Below are 12,929 nucleotides of genomic sequence, written 5' to 3' on the forward strand. Positions count from 1 at the left end.
AAATGTTAAAAATTCATTGTATATCATTTCCCAAATTTTTAAAATTACATTACAATCCCACCACATATGATAAAATGTCCCTTCCTTTTCCTTACACTTCCAACATATATTTGAATTAGTTTTGTACATTTTCCCTATCTGCACAGGTGTTGTGTACCATCTATACATCATCTTCATGTAATTCTCCTTCAATAGGGAACAATCTGTAAATTTTAAATCAGTTTTCCATAATTTTTCCCAATCTTCCATCATAATGTTGTGACCTACATCTTGTGCCACAGGTGTCCCTTTCTGAGGACAGTATCTTCTCGCCAGCACCAGCTAGGAAGCAGGCAGAGAAAAATGACCTATTTTGAGCTCAATTTTCCAGTGTTTGTGTGAAGAAAGGTGGATGGGTCTTTTTTTTTTTAACATTCTCCGTTTTGTTTTGGGTGTGAGTGATTTGACTGTACTGGCTGCATGTCCATGAACATGGAAGAAGAGACAGTATTAGATAAGTCTCTCTCTAAACGTGATAGAGGAGAGGAGAGCTAATGTTTCCGTGTGAATGTATGTGACACAAAGAAGTACAGAAGTTGATGTTTTCCCGAAGAAACAGGAAGGAGAAGTGAGCTGGAAGGAGAAAGTGGAAACATCTCAGAAGGAACTGCATGGCCAAGCTGGGTCATGGACAGAGGCTGAGTGCAAGTCCTGGAAAGAGAGAGAGAGAGAGGAAGAAGATGCCCTCTTCAACTAAGTAAAACTAAGCCCATGATTACATTAGCATGTGAATGTAAATACTTTGCATATATTCTTCTTTAGCTATATGTTCTGTGAGCAAAAGCTTTTGAATATTTTAACGAGTGTTTGGGCATTGTTCTAATTTCAAGAAAAGATTCAGTGTTGCACATGATTTGGCTTCCTAGCTGCAATTTAGCTACGCTGCCAACAGGGCACCTGTAACACATAACCCATCATATTTTTAAGGAATGAGGAAAAGAAGGAAAAAGAAACAGGGTGCATCAAGGGGAAGAACTATTATATCATGAAAGGAAACATTTCTAAAGCCAAAACTTCCCAACCCCTAACCCACAACATACATAAAACCTGGAAATGAATTCCAGAAGCCACAATTCCATTGGGTATCATGAGCCTTGCAAACATACATCTGATTTTGCATTCTTCCTTGTTTGTATTTGGGGTTGTATTTTGCATATTTGTTCTGAAAACTTGGGGGACACTGTCTGTGTTAGATCAAAACCCATTTTTAAGAAACATAATGATTGCATAATGTCTGTTTCCAAAACCTAGTGGGACATATGTGAAAACAGTTCATGGAGCTGTGAAGCTGTTGGTGCTGGTACGTCAGCTTTGAAGGCTCCTGGAAGCCCAGCATGGACTGGAACGGTTTACTGGTGCCATATTGCAGGGAGTACATCAATTCAGGTAAGTTCCATAATTAATTCCCAAGGAGACCACTTAGCTCTCTTTTGATAGAGATCTTGTTAAATGTGGTCATGGAGAGGGAGTGATTTGAATGACAGCCTTTCAACAGCAAAGAAACAAAATTGGCAAGGGAGCACAACAGAGAACAGCAAAGCCCACACAACTGCTGCCCTCTTGGGAAAGTTGCATCTCTAGAATGTTTCCAAAGGGCTCCTGTAGCAATTGAAACACAGAGCTTCTTTTGCTCTGATGGTCATAGCAAATGTACACTGGCAGCACACAATCTTGTTTAGCAGGTGGCCATATTGCCCTGGTAGCCAGCTAATTATTTGACCATCTGGCCACTTTCAGGAAGTAGCGAGAGAGATGGCAAAGCAAGTTTTTCCTTGGCAAGCTTTTTCCCTTTCATCCTCCTCCACCACCATCACTGTATCAGAATGAGTTAACCTTCTGTGCAGCTGGATGACATAAAAACCTAAATGTATTTATATGTATTTAATGTGCACCCAGCTAGTTAGAAAGAAGTTTAGAGTATCACTGAGCTGCTTCTATGGAGACCAAACGAGGGCTGTCTCCCTGCAGAGCTTTCCTGGCCCAACAGGCATCTTAGATGAATGCTGCTTGTTGTTCTGTTCTAATGATGCCACTTCTGCAATTGCTACAATGTTTGGAAACCCTAGAAATACAATGATAATACAAACCAAGATGTTGTTGTGCCTTTTTCTGATCAGCTGAGGAGGTTGAGAGTGCTGCTGAACCCAGCCCCGCTTTTAGAGGGGAAGGTAATTGGGGGTGGGTGGTCAAGATTCAAAACCAAAAGCAACCCAGAAGACTAGAAACCAAATGTGCTGAGGAGGTTCTCAGGGAAATGGTAGGAAAAAAATCATTTTGGGGTGGCAACGGGAATTCAGTGCTGCTGGTTTGATGGGCTGAAGGTTAAAAGAAAGACACAAGGATTTTTCTATATGAGATTGCTCAGCCTCTGCCCTTCAGTATACCAGCTGCCAACCCAAATGCACCCGTCCTACGGTTTCTGGAGGAATATCAGGGCCAAGAGGATGGAAACAGATGAAATAGACAAATCAGAGCAGTCTCATAAAAAATCTTCAAGATAAGATCAAATTACTTTTAACCTACGACCAACGAGAGGAACCCAATGCCATAATCAGTGCAGAACACCAAAACTTGATCTCCTCTGAGCAAGTTTCCCCAGTGGCGTAGGAAGGAGGGTGCAGGAATGCGGGCTGAACCGGGTGTCACCATTGGGGGGGGGGGTGACAAAATGCCGGGCGGTAGCTTGGGCGCGTGGGCAGCGCGCAAAATGGCAGCTTGGGGCTTGTGTCTACCCGCCGCCTTCCCCTCAGCTGCCTGCCCCTCAGTGAGCCGGCTCCATGGAGGCTCCACTGCTGCTGCACGAGTTCCAGTCACTGATGGATCGCGCGCGCGTGGCTGCTGCTGGTGGGCAGCGCGCGCGAGGGTGATCTGGCACCGTGGGCGCTGCTGGAGACCTTCGCCCGGGACCTCTTCGCCGAGCCGGAGCCGCGCAAGGAGCAGGAGGTGGAGGAGGCAGCAGCGAGGGCGCAGCCGGTTCCTCCCGGGGTGCGCAGGGTCCTTGTGTGTGTAGGCAGCGGAGGCTCGGCACACTCACGTCTGCCGTGCGCGCTGCTCTTCGTGCTCTTCCGCGTAGGATTCACTCGCGCCGCCAACGCGCGTGCCAGGAGCGGCTCTGCCTGAGCGAGATCCTCCACGACGTGCGAGGCTCTGTGCAGCGCACCGTGCCTTGCTCACCCCACCTCCATCCCCGGCTCGCCCCAACCCCTGGGCGCAGGGCATGTGTGCCACACCGGGCGCCCTAGTGGCTAGCTCCGCCACTGAGAAACAGACGCCTAGAACACAGGATTCAGGCCAACTTTTGGAACCAACTCCAGCCCTGGACACTGAAGCTGAAACTTCACCCTCTGGACTCCAACCTGGAAAAACCCAGCATTAATCTCAAGGAACGAGGCGATTGCCAGTGCATCCAGCCCCCATCCCAGGAGAGGGAGATAAATAGGGCAGATCTGCATCAAAATGATTTATACCCATCTATCACCATTGTGACGGGACGCAGGTGGCACTGTGGGTTAAAGCCTCAGCGCCTAGGGCTTGCCGATCGAAAGGTCGGCGGTTCGAATCCCTGCAGCGGGGTGCGCTCCCGCTGCTCGGTCCCAGCGCCTGCCAACCTAGCAGTTCGAAAGCACCTCCGGGTGCAAGTAGATAAATAGGGACCGCTTACCAGCGGGAAGGTAAACGGCGTTTCCGTGTGCGGCTCTGGCTCGCCAGAGCAGCGATGTCACGCTGGCCACGTGACCCGGAAGTGTCTCCGGACAGCGCTGGCCCCTGGCCTCTTAAGTGAGATGGGCGCACAACCCCAGAGTCTGTCAAGACTGGCCCGTACGGGCAGGGGTACCTTTACCTTTACCTTTATCACCATTGTGAAAAGATGGTCATCCCATACAAAATCTAGGGTGAACGAGGTAGTCAATCCAGTGGAAGATATAAGGTTGCTAGAGAGAGAAAGCAAAGAAGTAGAGCTGTTTCTATTTTTTTAGCTATGGATATCCGCAACTGCATCCAAAAGCAGAAGGCAGTCAGGGAGCCCCAGACACATGCAGAAGCAAGGGCCAGCAAGTGAGTGATGGGAAAGATCTTGACTTGGTTGGTTGCTGCCAGTCCGAGCATACCATACTGGGCTAGATGAACCAACACTCTGGTGTGCTATAAGGCAGCTTCCCATGTCTGATGTGTGCTTCTGGATATGTATGGTGCAGCTGTGGTTCTAATGATTAATTGCTCCCATTGTGAGCCGGATGTGCATTATGTGACTAATTTTCGCTGCATTAATGAATCTCCAGATTGACATTCAAAGGCTTTCTCCCCTTTCTTCTTACAATGACCTCTGCTGTTAATGGATTTTGATAGACTCTGGTAAGTGCACAATGACGAGAACACTACACAAAGGTTCTTGTTAGTGTTTTTCCCCAAACACAGTGTGGGTCATACCAGTCACGGCTTGTACTGTGATGGTCTTCTCCACGTGTGGGCACTCACTGCAAAAGGGCCACTTCCTCAGGGTTGACCCCAGCCGGAGCTTTTGTACTTCAAATAACTGCATCTGAGCATGGATTTGAATCTGAGTACCCCACATCAAAACCCATCAGCTCTCTATGGAAGCACCATCCCAATATTATTATGGCACATGGGGACAACAATTGGATTTTGGCACATGCTGAAGGAAACCCTGGAGCTAATATGAGCTCTCCACAATTCAGATGCTCATCTAAATGACCATAGAAGGGTGAGCAGGTTTGTTCACATTCCTGGCAGGTAGCCTCACTAAAAGAGCATTTGGCAGAATGTCTGGAAAAAAAGCTATGAATGTACCAACTGTGGGCAGATCTACACCATACATTTAAAGCACATCCTATGCACATACAACAAAGCATACAACATCCCCCAAAGAATCCTGGGGACAGTAGTTCTTTAAAGGATTCTGTGAATTGTAGCTCTGTGATAGAGAAACTACAGTTCCCAGCATTCTTTGGGGAAGTCATGTGCTTTAAGGATGCACACACACTACACCTTTAAAGCACATTGATTTATTTTACAGTCATACCTCGGGTTGAATTAGCTTCGGGATGAGGATTTTCGGGTTGCGTGCTGTGGCGACCCGGAAGTAATGAAGTGCGTTACTTCCGGGTTTCACCGCTCGCGCATGCGCAGAGGGCCAAAATGACATCACACGAATGCGTGGAAGCAGCAAATAGTGACACGCGCACACGCAGACATGGAGACACAGGTTGTGTTCACTTCTGGATGCGAACGGGGCTCCGGAACGGATCCCATTCATACCCAGAGGTACCACTGTATTTCATAAAATGTATACACTGCTTGATTTTAACACTAAAAAACCCCCCAAACCCTCATTGAAACACATTATTTCCCTCTGAGCACAGAGTTACAATCCCCAGCAACACTTAATAGTACCATCACTGGGGCCCATCATTGTCTCTTGTTGGAATGAGTTCCATAGTTTAACTATTTCTTTTATCTGTCCTGAATCTTCCAACATTCAGCTTTATGCGGGTGGCACTCTGGGTTAAACCACAGAGCCTAGGACTTGCCGATCAGAAGGTTGGCGGTTCGAATCCCCATGACAGGGTGAGCTCCCATTGCTGGTCCCTGCTCCTGCCAGCCTAGCAGTTCAAAAGCACATCAAAGTGCAAGTAGATAAATAGGTACCACTCCGGCGGGAAGGCAAACGGTGTTTCCGTGCGCTGCTCTGGTTCGCCAGAAGTGGCTTAGTCATGCTGGCCACATGACCCGGAAGCTGTACGCCGGCTCCCTCGGCCAATAAAGCGAGATGAGCGCCACAACCCCAGAGTCGATCACGACTGGATCTAATGGTCAGGGGTCCCTTTACCTTTATGAGTTCTTGTGACCTGAGAGAGAGAGAGAGAGAGAGAGAGAGAGAGAGAGCTTTTCTCTATCCACTTTCTGTATGCCAGGGATCAATTTATAAACTTCTGTCATTTCACTTCTTATTTGCCTTTTCTCTAAACTAAGAAGTCCCAGACACTGCAACCTTTCCTCATGGGGGAATATAAATACAAATGAAGGAAAACAAATCTTTATACATTTGCCACTGCTAATACTACCCACTTGAGGATGCTATATATTCTTGCACTTTATAAAAATCCAATTCTGTGAATAATTGCAAATTATGTATAATTGCAATTGGGATAAGTATGAATAAAGTATGCTAATTAGGCATCTTATCTAATTTACTGTCACGTTGATAGCGTCTGTCTTTTGAAGAGAAGCAAAATGCCAACGATGACGTTTGCTAGGAATGAAATACAAAGGCAACAGGGGAGAGAAACATGTGCCGTACGATGAACATAATAAAGCAAGAGAGATGTATCTAGGGAGAGCTAATGAAGTAACTACTGGAAAACAAGAAAATCTACAATCAGATGGAAGCTCAACTAAAATGGTGGCTCTGCACATGGGCACATGAAACATCAGTATTATCCTACAATGCTTGGCTGCGCTGTCAAGATCTTTCTGTAACATATACTCAGACTTAAATCCTGTTTGGCAAAGGACCCCAGCAACACTTTATCTTCATGTTTTCTGCCTCCAATTCAGCAGGGTTGGGAAACTTTGTTCAGCCCAAAGGCTACCTTCCAATGTAGATAGCTTCTCCAGGGGCACATTCCAGCACTGGGCAAGGCGGGGGAGGAAGTGAGTGAAGCAATAGGTGTGTCTCTTCCTTTTGTACATTAAATTTCATCTCTTCTTTTTTAAAAAATAATAATAATAATATATATTTTCAAATTTTGAAATTTACAAACAACTGCCAAGCAACCAAAATAAAAAGAGAATTCCGTGGATTCCTCTGGACTTCCCTCCTCCCCTTTGTGGGTCCTTAGTTAACTTTTTCCTCCTGCATCTTCTCTATTAATCTAAATCTATTAAGTCTCCATTACAACCATAATTCAACGTTAACCTACAAGTATTATTCCAATCCTACTCAGAATTTTCATTGTTTACAATGATTTTTAAGGCAAATTATATATTTTCCCCATTCCTTATTAAAGTTTTGGTCTTTCTGATTTCTGATTCTTCCAGTCATTTTTGCCATTTTGGCATAGTCCATCAACTTAACTTGCCATTCTTCTCTGGTAAGGACTCCGTCTTCTTTCCATCTTTGGGCTAGTAACATCCCAGCAACAGTGGTCATGTACATAAATAGTCTTTTCTAATCTGTTGGTATTTCGGCACCTAGAATTCCTAGAAGGAAAGATTTGTTTTTTTAAAGAAAAAAGTTATTTTGAACATTTTTTTCAGTTCATTATATAACATCTCCCAGAACGTGCCACAATAGATTACATTTCAACCCCACAAAAGTTAGGGGGTTCTATATGCACATATACCTCTCTCCATTTCTGCAACCAGCCAAGCAAGAGTTCCAAGATCCTAGTTTCAGGATACACCACAGTCAGGAAAAATCAATGAGTGAGGGTGTGCAGCAGAGCTCCCTGGCAAAAGGGATTCTGGTAAAATGCTTTATGAATTGTAGCTGTAGCAACTCTTAGCACCCTTAAAAGACTACACTTCCCAGGATTCTTTGGGTGGGGGAACCATGACAGTTGTGATGGTCAGAGGCAAGTTTGCTTCAAAATACCAGCTGCCTGAAACCGGAGGGGAGAGACTGTCTGACATTAATGCTTGTATGTTTCCCACAGGCATGTGGTTGGCATGCACGAGAACCGGATGCTAGACTATAACCACCACCACCACCACAACAACAATTTATTTATACCCCACCCATCTGGGACGCGGGTGGTGCTGTGGGTTAAACCACAGAACCTAGGACTTGCCAATCAGAAGGTTGGCACTTCAAATCCCCGCAACGGGGTGAGCTCCCATTGCTCGGTCCCTGCTCCTGCCAACCTAGCAGTTCAAAAGCACATCAAAGTGCAAGTAGATAAATAGGTACCACTCCAGCAGGAAGGTAAATGGCATTTCTGTGTGCTGCTCTGGTTCGCCAGAAGTGGCTTAGTCATGCTGGCCACATGACCCGGAAGCTGTACGCTGGCTCCCTCGGCCAATAAAGCGAGATGAGCGCCGCAACCCCAGAGTTGTCCACAACTGGACCTAATGGTCAGGGGTCCCATCTGGCTGAGTTTCCTCAGCCACTCTGGGTGGCTCCCAATCGAGTGTTAAAAACAATATAGCATTAAATATTAAAAACTTCCCTAAACAGGGCTGTCTTCAGATGTCTTTTAAAGATAAGATAGCTGCTTATTTCCTTCACATCTGGTGGGAGGGCGTTCCACAGGGCAGGTGCCACTACTGAGAAGGCCCTCTGCTTGGTTCCCTGTAACTTGGCTTCTCGCAGGGAGGGAACCGCCAGAAGGCCCTTGGCACTGGGCCTCAGTGTCTGGGATGAACAATGCAGTTGGAGATGCTCCTTCAGGTATACTGGACCGAGGCTGTTTAGGGCTTTAAAGGTCAGCACCAACACTTTGAATTGTGCTCGGAAACGTACTGGGAGCCAATACAGATCTCTCAGGACTGGTGTTATGTGGTCCCAGTGGCCACTCCCAGTCACCAGTCTAGCTGCCGCATTCTGGATTAATTGCAGTTTCTGGGTCACCTTCAAAGGTAGCCCCATGTAGAGTGCATTGCAGTAGATGAGCCATTTGCCTGATCCAACAAGGCATCTTCTTATGTTTTTACTGATAAAGTGGTTTAAATGCCTGATGTGGAAGCGGACTGGAGAAAACGAGAAAGAGAGAAGACGGAATTGACAGATTCATCCATCAGAGAGCCGGTGTGGTGTAGTGGTTAAGAGTGGTAGACTCATAATCTGGTGAACTGGGTTCGCGTCCCCACTCCTCCACATGCAGCTGCTGGGTGACCTTGGGCTAGTCACACTTCTCTGAAGTCTCTCAGCCTCACTGACCTCACAGAGTGTTTGTTGTGGGGGAGGAAGGGAAAGGAGATTGTTAGCCACTTTGAGACTCCTTAGGGTAGTGATGATGCAGAATATCAAATCCAAACTCTTCTTCTTCTCCTCTGCTTATTCTTGTCCTTTTCTGCATTGTTAGAAAACAGAACATACATAAATGTCCTTTGTGAGGTGTCAAAATGACGTGTATGGTTCTCTGTGCCCTTGAGAACATTCAGTACTTGCAACTTCACGGGGAGACTGTTCAGTGAAACAACACAGGTTGTGAGTTTGGTAACACGTTGTTAGTTATTTTCCCTGAATACTTTTTTTAAAAGCTACTTTATTTGCTTTCCTCATTTCCTGCCTGGTTGTTAAAATATCCATACCCTCATTTTTTTGAGGGCAGAAGCTGTTGAGTCCTTTCTCTTCATTAGTATCACTTTGGACGCTTCTCTCTTGGACATCTCATGTTTCCAGACTTAGCACACTCTGGTCCTCTGCAATTTGCTTGCCTCCCTTTGTTTGATCTTCTCGGTCTCTGCTTCAGGCACAGCCCATGAGGTTGCCATAGAAACCACTCAGTTGCCTTGCCACAGGATTTCACACACACACATACACAAAATACAAACTAGGTGTGCTGGTCCGGAGGGTTAACCATGCGGCGAGGTCCGAGTCCAGTCCGAGGTTGATGGTGCGGTATGGAAGCTGTCCGTCAAAGCTGAAGCGGGGTCCAAGGCACGGAGTCTGGTGAGGTCAGGAATTCTGGCAGAAGAGCAGGACAGGGTGCAGGCAGGAACAGGCTACCAACAATGTTGCTCCCACAACCTGGGACTGGGGCTGGCTAGCTTTTATCTGCCCCAAGGCATAGGGCAGCCCTGGTGCACAGGGGACTCGCCTCTCCTGGCCTGGAGGCGAGCTCTCCTCCTGCAGGAACTTAGTTCCCTCCGCCTCTCTGTCCTGAGCCTCTGCAGCTCAGGAGAGGCTGGAGGGTTACCAGACCCAGAGGAAACCTCAGCTTCCCCTGACGGGGCTGAGAGTGGAGCACCTGCAGGCAATGGGTCCTCCCTCACCTCAGGGGCCAGAGCAGACTCAGCTGGTGCCTGCACCTGAGGATCCAGCACAGGTGAGGACCCTTCAGGCTCAGGCCCCAGCTCCGGCTCAGCTGGTTCTGGAGGCGGGGACTCCTGTGCAGGCTGGGATTCCTCAGGTTCAGCCTCTGAGTCCGAATCCCAGGCCATCACACCAGGCCCAAATAAGCCCTAAAATGCTTTAAATGGAAAACAACAGTTTGATGATTAGCTGTATAATGACATGGCATCTCAACACTTCACAGCTGATAAACAGGAGCCCTTCAGAATCACAGCATCGTAGAATCATAGATCAGTAGGGTTGGAAGGGACCCAAGAGTCATCTAGCCCAGTCCCCTGCAATGCAGGAATCTCAGCTAAGGCATCCATGACTGTGTTGGTTTCTATTTCCCTCACTGAGCAGCAACTGCAATCACGGGACATTGTTTTGCATTCCACAGTCAGAGTTACTGTTGGGTTCCCACGGGAATGGGAGACTGGATGTGACGTTCACTGGTTTCCTGTTTTTCACTGTTCTCTCGGTGTTCTTTGTTTCCAAGAGGAGTTGCCTCTCTGCTCTCACAGAGGCAAGATGCATGTTTGTATTCTCTCAGCATAGAGTGTAAATAAAATTAAGAATGTAGCACATACTGCTTATCCTTCTGCTGTGTGATGACGCTCTGCTTGGGCTCAAAATAAGACGAGCCTGTATCAGCTTCAGTATGTAAGACCTAGATAAAAGTATTCAAAGTTAGGGACAAAACATTGGAAAGTTAGGGACAAAACATTGGAAATGTGCACAATAAGAATTGAAACAAGGTGATAAGTTGCTTGTTAAAGTTTTATAATTTGGAACGCAAGAGTGGGAGATGTGAGGAAGTCTAAAGGATGAAGAAAAGATGGGTATTACAAGATGTTAAATTTTATGTTTGTTCTTTTTTCTGTCTATTATCTGTTTATTCTGTCTTTTTTCTATTGTATTAACAAAACTTTTAATAAAAATTTTTATAAAAAAAAAAACAGATGGGCCGAAGCTGGTCAAAATCTCACAGACTGAACTGTAGAGCTGGACGGTTGTAGATGTTCAGATGATCCTCCCCACCCACACATCCATACACCTTGAAAGAAGGCATGAGGTAGGTGGTGAATCTAAGGAGGCTTAGCATGGAGGAGGAGGAGAAGAAGGAGAAGGAGAATAAGAAGAAGAGGAGGAGGAGGAGGAGTTTGATATCCCACTTTATCACTACCCTAAGGAGTCTCAAAGTGGCTCACAATCTCCTTTCCCTTCCTCCCCCACAACAAACACTCTGTGAGGTGAGTGAGGCTGAGAGACTTCAGAGAAGTGTGACTAGCCCAAGGTCACCCAGCAGCTGCATGTGGAGGAGAGGAGACACGAACCCTGTTCACCAGATTACGAGTCCACCACTCTTAACCACTACACCATGCTGGCTAATCACCAGTGTGCTTGGTGGCCATATGTACCAAACATCCCTACTAGTGGGCAGGATGAAGCCCCTCCCAGCATCCTTTTTATTGCACTGTCATGATGATTTGTGTTCATGATGCTGTTGGGGACAGTCACAAGGGATCCCACTTTTAATACCGTACTAGAGTAATTCCATGATGACCAATGTAACATTTGTAAGCTTCTTTACATAATATTCTGTGTTTTGGCTAAAGTTATTTAACTCCAGTTAACACTGTACCACAATATTACAGCTCCCTACAAAAATAATCAAGTAATATGCCACAGGCAGCTTAAATGCTTTATTTTTATTGTGTTTTAAAAGATGTGACTAATGTAACAGTTTCACAACTTCAAAAACCTATCTGTAACTTGGAACAAGTGTTTTCCTTTGAAGTATGAATCAACCCCTCCCCCCAAAAAAAATCCATGGCAGTATGCATAAAGAACTAACATGGGCAAGTGTCCAGCTTATAGTCCAACTATGCAAAAAAAAAAGTTTTCTAGCAAATAAACTGTGACCAATGTAACGAGACTAACATAACATGGGAAAATTCATTGATCGACACTCATAAATAAATCCTCTGACTTCCTCTATGCCAGGGATACCCAATGGAATCCCCTTCAGAGATTGTTTGACTACATCCACAATCGTTTTAGACTACCAACTATCCCAGTGGGCTTGATGGGAGTTGTAGTCCAAGAACATCTGGAGGGTACCATATTGGCAACCCAACCCTATGGCAATCAGCCACAGGCAAACTTGAAAGTTTCATTATTGCCTCATTCATTTGCCAGAGCAAGTTGAGATACCAATTACCTTGCAGGTCCAGATGGCTGGACTAATGTGACTAATGTGGGGGAGGGAGACAGTGCTCCTGAAGGTAGGAGTCTATCAATTGATGAAGATGATCATCCAAATGTCATAGACCAAATGGAGCAAACAGCACGCAGACCTAGTGGTGGGAGGAAAAAATCCTTAAATAAGAGACACGGGGGAATGATTAATGGACTTCAATGCCTGTACACTAATGCGCAAAGCATGGGAAATAAACAAGATGAGCTTGAGCTCTTGGTACAGCAAACTAAATATGACATAATAGGCATCACTGAAACCTGGTGGGATAAGTCCCACAATTGGAATGTAATAATGGAGGGATACAATCTATTTCAGAGAAACAGACCAGACAAGAAAGGAGGAGGAGTGGCGTTATATGTCAGGGATGTGTATACCTGTGAAGAGATCCAAGATTTAGAACCTCAAAGCCAAAGTGAGAGCATTTGGGTCAAAATTAAGGGAGAGAAGAATAACAGTGACCTCATTGTGGGAGTTTACTATAGATCCCCAAGCCAAACGGAGGACATAGATGATGCCTTCCTGGAACAGATGGCCAAGCATGCAAAAGTAAGGGAGATAGTAGTAATGGGGGACTTCAATTACCCAGATATTTGTTGGATGTCAAACTCAGCC

At 45.9% G+C, this 12,929-nt stretch overlaps 1 long non-coding RNA gene across 1 annotated transcript; it reads left to right on the plus strand.

Moving 5' to 3' along the window:
* The first annotated feature begins 450 nt into the window (after nucleotides 1–450).
* LOC307204018 lies at nucleotides 451–6,989 on the plus strand. Its single transcript, XR_013833458.1, has 3 exons — nucleotides 451–772; nucleotides 1,291–1,425; nucleotides 6,267–6,989. It is a non-coding gene; the product is annotated as an uncharacterized lncRNA (long non-coding RNA).
* The last annotated feature ends 5,940 nt before the right edge of the window (nucleotides 6,990–12,929 follow it).

This window comes from Podarcis cretensis (genome assembly GCF_951804945.1).
Source record: "Podarcis cretensis genome assembly, chromosome: 15".
NCBI lineage: Eukaryota > Metazoa > Chordata > Lepidosauria > Squamata > Lacertidae > Podarcis > Podarcis cretensis.